The sequence below is a fragment of the Chiloscyllium punctatum genome, chromosome 7 (assembly GCF_047496795.1).
Source record: "Chiloscyllium punctatum isolate Juve2018m chromosome 7, sChiPun1.3, whole genome shotgun sequence".
Classification (NCBI taxonomy): domain Eukaryota; kingdom Metazoa; phylum Chordata; class Chondrichthyes; order Orectolobiformes; family Hemiscylliidae; genus Chiloscyllium; species Chiloscyllium punctatum.
This window is the reverse complement of record NC_092745.1, coordinates 97,807,856-97,820,020: the sequence shown is the minus strand read 5'-3', so window position 1 is coordinate 97,820,020 and position 12,165 is coordinate 97,807,856. Positions and strand designations below refer to the sequence as shown.

The following is a 12,165-nucleotide window of genomic DNA, read 5'->3' as shown; positions in this document are numbered from 1 at the left end:
AGGGAGGGCATGAGAGTCTGGTAACATAGAAGGTTAAATACCATTATTACAAAACGTCCATGATGCCTAAGACTAAGCTCATAATTATAACATACAAAAGTTGAAGTGTTAGATAACCACAAAAGTCTGTGGTTTACTTCAACTTCTGAAACATGAACTACTTAGTTGGGGCAAAACACCTCATAAATCATCTACTAAATCCACCTCACCCATTTGTCACACCGGAAACTCATCAGTATCAAGAGAAACTTATTGAAATGACAAATATTTTGTTGTTTTTCCCACTTGGTATAATTCATATGTTTTAAAATTAAATATCACAAAAACTATTCATGCCTGAAAATGGTTTTCATCTAGTAAGTATTAATATACAAGATAACACATATTTGGAATACTAATATGTTAAAAATCACTACAATGATCTTTTTTCTGAGAAACTAACACACATTTTACATCATGAATAACCAAATAAAAACCAAAATAACACAGATCTGTCTTACAAAACTACACTGCTGTTGCTCATGTTTAAAACAACCTGCGCATGGATGTGGTGCCAGTCAGATTTTGTGAGGTCACACAATTAGGAAGATATCAGTTTTGGCCTGTTTCCACAGGTGGCTTTCCATTGCAAGCTAATGACTTACACTTTGGACCAATCCATGGACTACACTTTCAGAACCACTAAAATAGGAGAGGCATAGGCCATTCAGTCCCTTGAATGTGCTCTGCAATTCTAGGTCCAAATTATCATCTTCCGCAACATCATATAGGAATAGGTACATCATGCAGTAAAGAAAAATGGCAGCCTGTCAGAATTATCTGATACTCACTTGCCACAGCATATTTTTCTAATAGTTAGCAATCAAAGACTTTGAGGTGCAGTTAAGATGCCAGCTCGGCAGAACCTGGTTTATACTACTTATAACTGGTCAGAACTTTTAAGATTTCTCATGCAGAATGCTCTGTGCACTGCCTGGGAGAAGGGGCAGAGCTCTCTTCCATCAGCTGAAAATTTAAATGTTTGAAGAGTGGAGAGGAGAAAAGCCCAACTCACAACAATTTAAATTCAAGAAATGGAGTCTTCAAAAAAAAAAGTTTCCAATGGATCTGTTGTAAACCAGGGTCAACAGCACATTGGCTTTGAAAGATGCAAGACAAGGGCCCTCAAGGGTGTTGTGCTCAAACTTACTCTGCAGGCACTCTGCGTTTAACTACGGATATAAAGCTGAGCCTTGGTACAAAACCGTTTTCTACGGATGTGTTGAAAATTCAGGGCGCATCTAGCCTGGATGGTGAACCCATACAAGGGAAACCGCCTTTTTACTCTTAGTTATCAGAACAGTATGCACTGCTCTAGAGTTGTACTGACTGTATATTAAAGAAGGCAAGACATGAACTAGAGAATGAAAAGAAGTTCTACATCCAACCCTACATATTCACAGACATTTTCTTAGTTTCAAAGTATTGCGAAGAAGCTTATTGAATCAAACAGCAAAGGGGATGCATCAAATTTTTTAAAAGCAATACATATCAAGGAGTTTGTTCTTGCTAGCATGAAAATTCATTGAAGAAATAATTTATCATGACAATTAGGGTCTTAATTTAAATAGCAATCAGACAGCAGATTAAATATGCCGTGATAGGAAAACCAGGCTATTTCGCGAATCCGTTTCACTCGACAGTCTCACTTCAAAACTGTCCTCATTCTACTCCCAATCCCCAGTGCTCATTGTACAAATTTATGCATTTTCCTTCCTTTATCCTTTTCTTTAAAAACTGCCCTGCACGTAATTAGAAATTTAACGCTGCAGAACACTGCCTATTACATTGTAATTCTTTGTTCCTTCTTAACTGCATATTGAGTGATGCTACATTAATTTTTAGGTACAAGTAATATGAAATATAAAGGGGGGTGAGAAAGCCATCCACGGCTATATGCAGATTATTCAGCTGTCTCTGGCTAAATACTAAATGAATAATCTCTGCTCTAATCGACAATGTACTTTTGAAAGGCTCGGTTGAAAAGAAAAACCTAGCTCAATTATGCTGGGCCCACTAGTGTAACTACTACTGAATTCATAATAGCTAGGTTCCAGAGAAACACAATTCTTCTACCGTCTTCCACAGAGCGCAAACCTGATCGCACATTACTGAAGCAAAATGATATTATGACCCAGAATTAGCTTTGCACTCATGTTGGCACAGCCAGTGTTAGAAAGGTCAATATAAAACTAAATCTTTCGAACACGTCGGATTGATTGACACTTCCTTAAAATAGAAAAGTAAATTCATTTCCAATTAATAACTGCGATTTATTTTCTGTTCCTGTGTTGTCATACAGTATACACAGAAAGCAAGTAAATTAGACTCATCAGAAACTGTAAGTTCTTCAGTGTAAAAGTTGGTTCTTTCCTCCATATGCTGATTTCTGATGTAATATATGAAAGGGACTGTCACACTCTCGAGGAGACAAAGACTTTCTTCTTCCTTGTAAAGGTCCATTAATGATGGACAGTGGAAGAAATACTGATTTATTTATTGCAGGTGTGATCACCTATATCAGCTTCAGGAGAGATTGATTTGTGATACAAAAATTGAAAATGATCCAAATATTACCCAGCGAGGTTTTACTGCCATTTGTTGAACTTGAATTATGAGGGCATGCCTCAGCCTTGGGTTTTTACTTGGTCTTTAACTCCGTGAATAGAACTCATTCAGAGAATTATAGTCAGACAGCTTGAGTCGACCAGACTGGCTTAAAAATCTCCAAGCCATCTTTCCAACTTTCTCTTTGCTGATACTTGTGAGAGGATCTAAGAATGACTTCCCCTTTGTTGATCATTTCCAGCCCCTCTCCTACCATAAGAAATGTTAGAAAATTCTTCACTAAGGTGTTGTAAACATTTAATACAGATGCAGAACAGCATTTAATCATCTGAAAGTTCGCACCGAATCCAATGGAGCTTAGTACAAACATCATGTTAAAAAAAAAGCAACACAAAGGTTTCAGATAAAACAGGGAAATCACTTCAGCAGAAATTTGAAATAGAGCCTGAATCCTCACCCACTAATCATTAATATTCACATATGGTTCTGTAACAAGCAGATTGCTAACACCACAGCTGGGTTGCTGCTAGGAAGCTGACCTTAGTCCCAATGGCAATAAGAGTGAAATTGTCGGGTCCATGATTAAGCAGACAGCAAACTAATAAAAGGAGGTTGAACTTTACTTACCTGACACTCTTTATATATAGAACTTCCAGGAATGTTGCGTCCAAAACAGTTAAGCCTGAATTAATTAGAAGTGATTACACTATCATCATTAATTAATTATCTGGTAATCACACTCTTGTGTACTTTAACATCTGTGTTGCACTGACAGAATTTAGCCCCAATCGGTGCCTGTCGGTGAGTTAGGCTATTCATTCAAACTGATTCAACATGATGTTTCTGGTTCATATAATACTGTAAACTATAGCCTTCATCTAAACTCAATCAAAGGACACACTGTTATCCCTGTAAGAAGACAACAGTGGCACTTGAGTAACATTGTCAAAGACAACAGAAAGTAAAAGGGCAGTTTCCATTTTCTATAGTCTGAACATTAAAATGGTCTCTATGCAGATTGACTTTATTCTATGTGGTGAAGGAGGTCCAGGAAGGTAACTCGATGAAAAAGGAACAATGATATGTTTTCAAATTAGGATGGTGTCTGACTTGGAGGGGAACTTGCAAGTGTTAGTGTTCCTATGCCACCCTTCTCTTTCTATGTTGTATTTGTCACATGTTTAGAAGGGGCTGTTGAAGTCTTTCCAAGTTACTATAGTGCATCTTGTAAATAACATATAGTGCATCAGAAGCACATTGAGTAAAAGTTTAAGGTTGTGGATAGGGTGCCTGCAAAGCAGACTGACTCATCCAAATTGTATCCCGCTTCATTTTGGAACTTCTCACATTCAGTAAGGTGGTAGACATTCTGAATTGTTGGTTTGCAGATGTATTTGGGGTGGGATGGGGGATTGAGGTGAGAACAGAGTGACCAACTGCAGAATGTGTAGCTCTTTGGCCTGCTTGTTTAACCATATTATTTGTGCTCCTGGCCATGTTAAATTTCTGTTCATTGGCAACCCCCAGAATATTTAAAGTGTGTTATTTAGTAATGATAATGTTAATTTATTTCAAGGTGAGGTAGTTGACTCTGTTTTGTTGGAGACACTCATTACCTGGCATTTGTATGGTATGAATGTTATTTCCCTCATCAGCAGAAACATCAATGTGGCCTGGATGTTGTTGAAATGGACTGCTGCCTAGCTAAGGAGTTATGAATGGGAACAAACACAGTAAAATCATTAGTGAACATTTAACCAAAATATGGAGGGAAAATCACTGAAGTAGCTGAAGATGACTGGGCCTAGGACATTACCCTGAAGAAGTTTTGCGAGATGTCCTGGGACTGAGATGACTGGTCTCTATAAACCACAACAATCTCCCGCTGTGCTAAGTGTGATCCTCATCAGTGGACAGTTCTTTTGTAATTCCCACCAACTTCAATTCTGTTCAGATTCCTTGATGCCACACTTAGGCAAACGTTGCTGCCTTAATGTTAAGCACTGTCATTCTTTTCTCTGGAATATAGCACCTCTTGCTGAAGTTCAGGCCAAAGCTGCAAATTAATTCTGGAGTCTAGTCACCAAGCGGAAACCAAACAGTACAGTAAGCAGCCTATTGGTGAGAAAGTGCCCCTCAAAAGCACAATCCATTATTTTTTCCATCACTTTGCTGACGATTTCGAGTAGATTGGTGAGGCAATAATTAACAGTTTGAACTGGTCCTACTTTTTGTGCGCAGGTCGTGTCCAGCCATTTTCTTCACTTTATCTGGAAGATGCCAATGTTACAGCTGTACAAGGCAGCTTATCTGAGGCACAGCTAGTTCAGGAGCACAAATGTTCAGTGTTACAAACAAAATGCTTTCTGGGCCATAGCATTTACTGCATTTTGTGCACTCAGCCATTTCTCAATATCACATGAAGTAAATTGAATTTGTTGAAGTCTGATTTCCATGATGGCAAAGTCTCAGAAAGAAGTCAAGAGGGATCATTTACATACACACTTCAGGTTTTTTTGTATAAATGTTCTGTACTCCACTATCATTTAGCACTGGAGGTGCTGTTCATGCGGTTGCCCTTCCTCTCAACAGTTGCATAAGTATCCAACACCATTCACAACTGGATGTGGCAGTATTAGAGCTTTTATTTGATTACATTGGTCATGATTTTTTTTAAGCCTGTCTATAATTTGCTGCTTCCTCTGCATGCTTTTCACAACACTGCCTTCCAGTTGCACAAGTCGCTGCCGCACGTGGGTCTCAGAAAACTATGCAGCCATTAACTTGGAGGGAATGTTGGTTACAGACTGTAGTGGAATATAATTCTGCTGCTGCTCTTGGAACACAGCAGCTTATGCCCAACTGTGAGCTATGAGATCTTTTCAAAACCTATCCCTTTTGCATGGCAATAGTGCCTTCAATACAATGGAGCGTAATTTCATTTTGAAAATGAAGCACAGACTCCACAAAGACCATGCATGGTCACTCCTACCAATTAGGTTAGGGACACATGAATCTGGCAAGCAGGTTCAATCTTATCTCAGTCACATTGACAATATCCCAAATAGTTCATGTAAACAGCTGTAATTATTTCCTGAATTATAAAGGATTAAGTGGCATTAAGAGGAATTGCTAAAAGTTAAAAACTAAAAGGAAGTTACAAAATCTATTCCAGGTTGTTGACAATAGAACTTGCAATTTCAGTGACAGCAAATCAAGCTTTCAGCAGCATCTTGGTTCTTCACCTGAGTCAGAAAAGTGCTCCAAATGGAGAAGGGCAAACGTGTTCTTGTTGAGTTTAGTGAGTATCTATCACTTAATTAAAGCAACTTTTCACCATTCCAGTTGCACAAAGATATACTCTTACACTACCACTTCAGGTCAAGCATCACAACTTCCTGATTACCATCTTTAACTGCATGTGGGACCACAAGATGTTGCTGCCTCACTTACATTTTAATTATAGCTATATTTTTCTTTCTTACAGAAAACTCCAGGCCAGAATGTGATAGGACACCAGATACAAGAAGAAGAGTAATGGTACTTACGTATAACGGTGTAATTTTTAGCAGAATTAATACAGAACACCAAAAGGCAAGTAATTCCTGCTGGATTTTTAATTTATTCAGAATACTGGAAAATTTCAGTTCTGATTTTCAGGGTCTAATTCCTCATCCACTGAACAGCACCATGCAGAATCATAAAAATGATGAACCTGGCAAAGGTCTTTGGTTATTATAATACCTAGTATCTTAGCCATATCCAAGGCATGTACAGGATACATGCAAATAGATATATCCAAGAGAACAGTCATTCTAATCTTCTAACCTTCCGCTTGGTGACTTTTCTATGTTCTGTTACAATGCTAAAATTAAGAAATCAGTCAGTAAGAATTCACAGACACTAGATCACATCCTATTAATGCAAAACCAAAGTGCTGATGTTGTAGCAATTCCACTTCATGAGATTTAATGAAAATTCTTTTGAACCAATTGTTTTTAAAGCCAAAAAGACAATGATAGGTAGATCCCTCCTCCTTACTTCTGCATTCAGAGAGAAGTGGAGGATAAATATTGTATTATCTAGTCACAATGTGATCACCGTCAAACTGGGAAGACCAAACATGCACTTCATAACCAAACTGTGCACCCCTCTGTTCAGTCTGGATGCATGCCTCCAAAATTCCAGGTAGTATGTCATTTTAATTCTCCACCTTACCCCCCACTGACTTTTTTTTTGTCATTATGGAAACAGACCCTTCGATCCAACCCGTTCATGCCGACCAGGATCCCAACCCAATCTAGTCCCACCTGCCAGCATCCAGCCCATATCCCTCCAAACCCTTCCTATTCATATACCATTCCAAATGCCTCTTAAATGTTGCAATTGTACCACCTTCCACCAATTCGTCTGGCAGCTCATTCCATACACGTACCACCCTCTGTGTGAAAATGTTGCCCCTTAGATCTCTTATATTTTCCCCTCTCACCCTAAACCTATGCCCTCTAGTTATGGACTCCCCAACCCCAGTGAAAAGACTTTGCCTATTTACCCTATCCATGTCCCTCATAATTTTGTAAACCTCCATAAGGTCACCCCTCAGCCTCCGACACTCCAGGGAAAACAGCACCAGCCTGTTCAGCCTCTCCCTGTAGCTCAAATCCTCCAACCCTGGCAACATCCTTGTAAATCTTTTCTGAATCCTTTCATGTTTCACATCTTATTTGGCTCTTCATATAGTCTCTGCATTCAACAATGGTTTCAATTAAAAAACATCACAATCTTTGCCACATTTTATTCCTTTTTTATTTACTATTCTTTCTCATTTCTCTCACTTTTTGTTCATTTTCCTTGCTTTTGCATGCGGGGATCATTATTCTGCCTTTATGTGGAGGAGCTGGTGTTGGACTGGGGTGGACAAAGTTAAAAATCACACAACACCAGGCTATAGTCCAGCAGGTTTATTTGGAAGCACTAGCTTTCGGAGTGCTGCTCCTTCACCACCTTATGAAGGAGCAGCTCCGAAAGCTAGTGCTTCCAAATAAACCTGTTGGGACGATAATCTAGTGTTTTGTGAAATTTAACCTTATTCTGCCATTATTTGCCAACTGCTCAAGACATATATTTTGTTTCTTAATCATTGCCCAATCTCTCCTCCCCTCCACCCTATCACAGAAGTGCACTTTGGTCGTCTTACCCTCTACTTTAACAAATAAAGATAGGTTGGGACTCGTCTCACTGGAGTTTACAAAAGTGAGAGGTGATCGCATTGAAACTTACAGGAATCATAAGAGGCTTTACAAGGTAAATGTTGTGAGGATATTTTGTCTCGTTGGAGAGTCTGGGACTAAAGGACACAGTCTCCGAATCAAGGGGTGCCAATTTGAAACTGCGACGAGGAGGAATTTCTTCTCCTAGACAGTTGAGTGTCTTGGATCTCCTTACCACAGTGAGCTGTGAAGGCAGGGCTCTTGTATATATTTCAGATTGAAGTAGATAGATTCTTGACCAGTACGGGAATCAAGGGTTATGGGGAAAACTCAGGAAAGTGTACACATGGAATGTCAGATCAGCAATGATCCTATTGAACGGCCTACTCCTGTTCCTATTTCTTGTGGCCTTACCCTTCTGCTTTCATTTGCTTTAAACCAGTTATATCTCTAATTATACTCAATTCTGAACCTTTGAATTATTTCACAGTATTTGACATTACCAACAAGAATGTATCTATCCCCCTAACTATTTGTGAGTGGCCATAACTTCCCTTTTGGAATACAACAAAGTGGCAATGTTGGATTTTTCAAAGGACAGCTAAGGGCCAATGCCACTACATTGATCTGGAGGCATACACTGGCCAGAATCAGTTAGATGACAGATTTCCTATGCAGAAGAATATTAGTGAACTCTATGGCATTTTATTCCAGGATTATTGAGTTAATTAAATTAAAATTTGCAGCTACTACAACAAAATTTGAAAACATCTCCATATCGATAGATTACTAATCTAGTAACTTTACTACTATGCTGCAATACCATGTCAGCTTTATAGCTGTATGTTTGTTTGGGAAACACAATTTGAGCAGGGCATATTAATGGATGGAGTGTATTGTGCAAATAAATTATGCTTCCAAATGAGCCATCATACTCAATTTCACGTAAATCTGAACTACATGAGTTTTAATTGGAAGAAGAGACTAAGTGTGATTTGTGGATTCTGAAACAAGCTTTCACTCCAGTATTCAGGTTTCCACAACTGCTCTAACTTGGCTGGAATTCTGACAATTTTATAACATTTAATTAACTAGAACTTCTGCAACTTCAGCCTCCAGGCATGGTTAGGTAAGACAAGACCGCAGGCTGAATGACATTAATACCACCATAATACAGTACATGAATTCAGAAAACAACCCTGAGGACCTGATTACAAAGCAGTATTAGAGGGTCTTCTGGCACAATGGTAGTGTCCCTACCAGGAGGCTGGGTTCAGTCGCACCTGATCTAGAGGTGTATAATAACATCTCTGAACAGGTTGATTAGAAAATATCTACAAAACAGTACAAAGAAACATGACAGCAAACAATGTTTATTTTTCTCTTTCTGATAACTAAAGTGCACAGAACTCCAAAAAATGTAACACAGTGAAAGAAAGTGCGAAACTACTCCACTGCAAATTACAACAAGTTTGAAAAATGGCAATTTTCTGTTGTTGACTTCCATTTACTTTGCAAACATGAACCCAAAATCACCTCATTTGCAGGAGGCATTAAATTTTCCATAACCTCACTCACCAGAAATGTCACTCCAAAAGAAGTGAGTCACACTTACCTTAGATGTAACAGTATGCACCGATTGCCATTTTAAACTTTGCAATAGTGTGTTTAATGGGCAAGTGCAAGTTAAAGCTATTTTGATTTACTAGTTACAAGCTTAAACTGGGAATTTGATTACACTTCTGGTAATTGCCAATTTTGTGAAAAACAAATTGAAATTCTTGACCTATCATCTCAGACATGCAGACCAGAGACATCCAGGAGTCTAGTGAAAGCTTTCAGTCGACAGACAGTAAACACATTCTTGCCCGCTAGAACTGCTGCAGATCTATATCAAAAGTCTTAACACTCCATGTGGTTCTCTCTTACCCTCTTGCTAAAATTTCACAATTATGAGGTTTTTTTTGTTGGGAGAAGCAGTCTTGCAATCATGACAGCAAAGTGAACAAAATTTCTAAACTAACATACAGGGGGCAATATATAACCTGGAATTTACAATATAAAGTGAGTAAAATAATAAGAGCCATTGGATCAAACATCTGTACTTTCCAATATCTCCAGTAATATGTTGTATACAAGCTGCCCCTATGCACAGTGTGTTAAGACAGTGTCAAGCTTCATTGGGATCTTGTGTATTAAGTGAAATGTCACAGCTTGAATCTAAGGAATGTGTTATGTCCACATTATTAAAAATGTATTCCAAGAATTACATGAATTGCAGCAGGCACATTGGTGGATGGAAAAACTCCTTTAAAAATATTTAATTTATCCCATAACACCCGAATAAGATGCTGAATATTTCTCAAAGTAGCCACCTGTTTAAATAACTCAGGCACCTAAGGGTAATGCACACTGCATGTTTTCCAATCTTAAGAAGTTCATTATTTCATCATGTCAGGGATATACTTGTATATTCCTCATGGTGTGGAATCACCAGTTACAACCAACAGTTTTGCACACCCAAATGAAATAAGTGTACTTAAACCACAAGCGCAGCATTAAGCCTCACTCTACTTAGGGATCAGTTCATGCCTCACCAACCAACCTGGATGACATGTTTATTACAGGTGCAAAGTGGCTTTCAGTTTCACATCGATGCTTAAACCTTACAATACAAAGTACAGTAACTTTCAGCCAGTTGGTTAAATATGAATGAATGTGAATCAAGAATCGGTTGAACAATACAAATTTACGGTCAGCTGAACTTCAAAGGCACAAGTTTATCATTATCTTAAGCCAGCATTTGCATTCCAGTCAGAAGAAATATTTATTTGAACATTATTCAAAGGGAAAAACCTACCCTCTATCACCAAAACAGAACAGCTCATCGATTTTTAAACAACATCCATGTATGCACTTCAAGCTTTTGGAGGCACTGCTCAGCAATCCCATGTGAAAGATACTGTTGTATTTAATTGGATAAATTCTGATTAGGGTCAAGTTAATAGCCACAACAGAGATTCTATATTGACCCACCTGACTGAACACAGAAAATGGCCTTTTAATATGCAAAATATACAGACTGACAAAGTCACTTTGTCTTGGGATGAAGGTCTCCTCCGCTAATCTCCTTGGAACAAGTGATGGAAGGTAAAATTACACATGCCGAAAAAAGCAACGACAACTGACAGATTGCAGAGAAAGGAACTCACACAGGTGAAGTACGAACCAGTTGCCATAGATTTGTTTTACAAATAATCCTTTGTGGATGCAATTAGCTACTGTACATTTGAATAGAAAAAGCTTCATGAGGTTTTCAATCACATCAAGTATAGGGTATGCTTTATAGCTAGAACAAGAATACAAGTCCAGAGAAGTTCCAGGGCTCAGGTAACATGAAAAACCTAGAGAAGTAAAGCTCAGTCTATGAGGAATATGTCAACTCTAAGAGTGCACCACATTTACACAACAAACTCCCACCTACTTTAGCTACATATAGATAGTTAGCACATATGCAGATACCGAGTATTTACTAAAGTTGCTTTAGATTAAATAAGGAAAAGTCTTTATGATCCCAGGACATTTCAAACTAAGATACAATCAATGGGGTACTTCTAATGTATTATTATTATATGGAAATATAAAGCTCAATTTGCACACATGGTTCCACAAAAAGAATAATAGGCAAGACTGGATAATCCATTTTTAGTAACGCTGGTATAGGGATAAATATTGGCAAAGTCAGTGTAAGACCTTCCCTTCTGTTTGAATAGTATTCTAGCCTGGCTCAGTTGTAGGTTCACTAATGCCTCAGTAGAAGGCCATGGATACTAGTCTCACTACAATCAATCTTGAGGCAGATGACATGCTGAGGGTAGGGAGCCCGCTGCTCAGCATAAATGTTGGGGTACGCCCACCTCCACTTGGATAGTTTCCTTTGCTTTAATTTTCCAGCCTAAGGGACTTTAATTATTATAAGGTGAGACTCACTCTCGAAAGAGCCCTGCCCATAGTTCTGCCAGCAGACTGGGAGCTAGTAACTCTGCAATACAGCGAGTGCCACAAGGACACGGTGGCCAGTGCTGGTAATGCAGGAGGCTCAAGAGAAGAAGTAACCAAGAATCCCCATAACCCAAGCAAATCTTGGGATCTTGCCAGGACCACCTGATAGGCCCAAGCCAGAAGGAGGGAACCATGGGCAGGACCTCCAAATGGCTCTGTGGACCAAAAAGCTCTGAAAGCTAGTGCTTCCAAATAAACCTGTTGGACTATAACCTGGTGTTGTCTGATTTTTAACTTGGACCAGAAAAGGAATCCTTCAATACCACTCTCCCAAACCAGAAATTAA

The 12,165-nt window shown here is 38.7% G+C and overlaps 1 protein-coding gene across 6 annotated transcripts in view; it reads right to left on the bottom strand.

Moving 5' to 3' along the window:
* The window catches only part of rnf220a (ring finger protein 220a), a 516,853-nt gene that overhangs the window by 105,238 nt on the left and 399,450 nt on the right, over window positions 1-12,165 (bottom strand). The window lies entirely within an intron of this gene.